Raw genomic sequence first — 3,491 nt, 5'->3', positions numbered from 1 at the left:
ACAAGAATCAACTACCCAGAAAAATGGAGCATACTCTTTCAGGGACTTCCAAACTTTCATGATAAAAAAAAAAAGCAGAGCTGAACAGAACATTCAATCATCAGAAACAAGACTCAAGAGAATCATAAAAAGGTAAACAGGAAAGAAAAAAACATATTATTTAATAAAGGTAAACTGTTTACATCTCTATATGGGAAGATGGTATTTGTAACTTTTGAGAACTATCTTTGTTATGACACTTAGAAGGGGTATACATAGACAGGCTGTGGGTATAAGGTGACTTTGATGTGATGATAAAAATAATAATTAATTGGGGGGGAAAGGATTGTACTGGGAGAAAAGGAAAGGAGGAGACAAAAAAGGGTAAATTACATGACATGAAGAGGCACAAAGACCTATTACAGTAAAAGGAAATAATTGAGGGAGGCAAGCATTTTCTGAACCTTGCTGTCATTGGATTTGGCTCAAAGAGAGAATAACAATACTCAGTTGGGTATAGAAATCTACCTTACTTTATAGAAAGGAGGGGAAAAGGGAAATAAAAGGGAGAGGGTGAATAGAAGGGAGGGCATAAGGAAGGGAAGAAATAATAGGGATAAGGAGAAAGAAAGGGAGGGGACCAAGAGAAGAGGGAGCAGATTGAGGTAGGTGTTGGTCTAAAGAAAACACTAGTGAGGAGGGAAAGGGAGAAAGGAGAAAAACGTAAACAGGAAAGAGAGTGGGATGGAGAGAAAGACAGATAGAAATCATAATTTTGAGTGTGCATAGGATGAACTTTCCAATAAAACAGAAGTAGTTAGAAGAACAGATTAAAAACTATAATCCCACAATATCTTGTTCACAAAAAACACATTTGAAGCAGTGATACAGAGTAAAGGTAAAACTCAGGCACAGAATATATTATGTTTTAGCTGAAGTTAAAAAAAAAAAACAGTGGTACCAAACCTGATCTCAGACAAAGTGAAAGCAAAAATAGATCTAATTAATAGAGATAAGGAAGTAAACTACATTTTGCTAGAAAGGTACCATAGAGAATGAAATAATACCGATACTAAACATAAACAAGCTAAGTAGTATACCATCCAAATTCTTAGACTAGAAATTAAGGGAGTTACAGGAAGAAAGACAGAAAAACTATACTAATGAAGGACTTCAACCTTCCCCTCTCAGAGCTAGATAAATCTAACCACAAAATTAAAAAAAAAAGTTAAGGAGGTGAATAGCATCTTAGAATAGTTAGATAAGGTAGATCTCTAGGGAAAATTGAATAGGATTGAAAGGAATAAACATTATTTTTTCTAATGGTATACAGCACCTACACAAAAATAGACCATGTACTAGGGCATAAAAACCTCACAATCCATTGTAGAAATGTAGAAAATTAAATGCCTCCTTTTCAGATCATGATGGAATAAAAAATTATATTTAATAAGGGACCATAGAAAGGTAGATTAAAATTGATTAGAAACTAAATAATCTAATCCTAAGGAATGAGTGGGTCAAATAACAAGTCGTAGGAATAATAAATAATTTCATCAAAGAGGGTAACATACCAAGACATATGGGATGCAGCCAAGGCAGTTCTTAGGGGAAATTTTATACCTCTAAATGTTAACACGAATAAAATAGAGAAAATAAGAGATCAATTAATTGGGCATGCAACTAAAAAAGTTAGAAAAGGAACAAATTAAAAAACCCCAGCTAATGGCATGGCATGCGGCCCCAATCTTCCGCACCCCCCCCCCAAACCAGCCCGGCCTGAGCCTGAGCTGGCCCCATCTGGGGCCTACCAGGGGCCAAGGACAGGGCCTGGGGGGGGGGACCCCTGGGCTAGGGGGAGGGAAAGACCCGGGCCAGGGAGGGAGGCGGGAGGAGAAGGCAGAGATGAGGCACCCACCTCCTCTCCCCTCCCCCAATCGACGCGCATTTATTAAGCGCTTCTGAGATGCCTTGCGGGGCGGTCGTGTGGTGCCCCAGCAAGGGTGCTGGATTTGGAGTCCGAGAACCTCGGTTCCAATCCTGACCCTGTCACCATCCTCTGTGATCTTGGATGAGAAAACGAGGCTCAGAGAAGGAAAAGGACTTGCCGAAGACATTAATGAAACCCAAACTCGAATCTCCTGACTGCTTGAAAGATGATGACAGAGGGGACCATGACCAGAATGAAGAAAACAGCAGAGAGAAAGACGGTGAAAGGAAAAAAAAAGTGAGCGAAACCAAAGTCAGCGCAGGCACAAGAGGAAGGCTGTTGTCCCTGGACCTGCAGAACACCCACTGCAGTCCAACTACACTTTCTGGCACTCCTGGAGTACACCAGGTCGGCCGACCAGCTCACAGAACTACGAGCAGAACATTAAGCAGATCGGCACATTCGCCTCCGTCAAGGAGTTCTGGAGGTTTTACAGCCACGTGGTACGTCCCTGGGACCTGACAGGCCATAGTGACTTCCATCTCTTCAAAGAGGGAATCAAACCCATGTGGGAGGATGATGCAAATAAAAATTGTGGCAAATGGATTGTTCGACTCCGCAAGGGCTTAGCATCCCCGTGCTGGGAGAATCTTATACTTTCCATGTTAGGGAAACAGTTCATGGTGGGCGAGGAGATCTGTGGGACAATTGTCTTTTGTCCGTTTCCAGGAAGACATTATTTAAATATGGAACAAGACAGCCAGTGACCAACCAACCACAGCCCATATCAGGGACACGCTTCGTCGAGTGCTTAACCTTCCTCCCAACACCGTAATAGAAAACAAAGCACACCCCGACATCATCAAGTAAGTGTTGAGGAGGAGCCGGGGATGTCCCTGAGCTCAGCAGAAATAGGGTTGCACATTGGCACTTCCCTGCCATGTGCCCATATGTGCATGATTGTGCAGGAGGCTGACCTGTGGTGAAAGGCCAGGCCAGTCTGAGATACTAGGGCTTTGGGTAACTTTGGATAGCTCTGTAATGGGCACCCACTTGGGTAAAACATGGGCCGTGTAAAAGAGACCTTTTCTTTTAAACCATTTTGTATTAACCTAGGCTTATTTTTATATAGGCTGCCTTGTCTTTCAGTCTCTAATCTATTTCCTCAAAAGAAAGACAAGGTCTTTGCTTTTTCTTGCTGCTGTTGGAGGTAGTAGATCCCTATCCTCTATTACCTGCAGTTTTAACCCCTTACCTTCAGTCTGATTTCATAGCCCTGGGAATTGGACTTAGCCCTGGGGTGGTGATGTCATTTCCTTTTGTGTCAAGCTGAGAGTGCCAAGGACCCTGAGCATGTGGTTCCTGTGGGGATAGGCTGAGTGGGGAAACAAGGGTCAGAGGTGGAGGTGAAGCCGAGGGACCTCACCAGGAATCTCAGGAAACACAGCCATTCACGCATAGGAAATCTCATGGACCAGGATTACCTTTTCAGAGACAGAGAATTACTGATAAGGACAGTACAAAGCCAGTAAAAGCAATTAGAGCATCTCAGCCCGGGAAAGAGAGCTGACCATTAGGAGGC

General features: G+C 42.8%; 1 pseudogene; it reads left to right on the top strand.

Moving 5' to 3' along the window:
• The first annotated feature begins 2,050 nt into the window (after positions 1–2,050).
• LOC110223578 (eukaryotic translation initiation factor 4E type 2 pseudogene) lies at positions 2,051–2,779 on the top strand (annotated as a pseudogene).
• The last annotated feature ends 712 nt before the right edge of the window (positions 2,780–3,491 follow it).

This window comes from Phascolarctos cinereus, unplaced genomic scaffold, assembly GCF_003287225.1.
Source record: "Phascolarctos cinereus isolate Bilbo 61053 unplaced genomic scaffold, phaCin_HiC Scaffold_7;HRSCAF=346, whole genome shotgun sequence".
In the NCBI taxonomy this organism is placed as follows: domain Eukaryota; kingdom Metazoa; phylum Chordata; class Mammalia; order Diprotodontia; family Phascolarctidae; genus Phascolarctos; species Phascolarctos cinereus.
The sequence above is the reverse complement of the archived record's forward strand: the minus strand, read 5'-3'. Positions and strand labels throughout refer to the sequence as shown.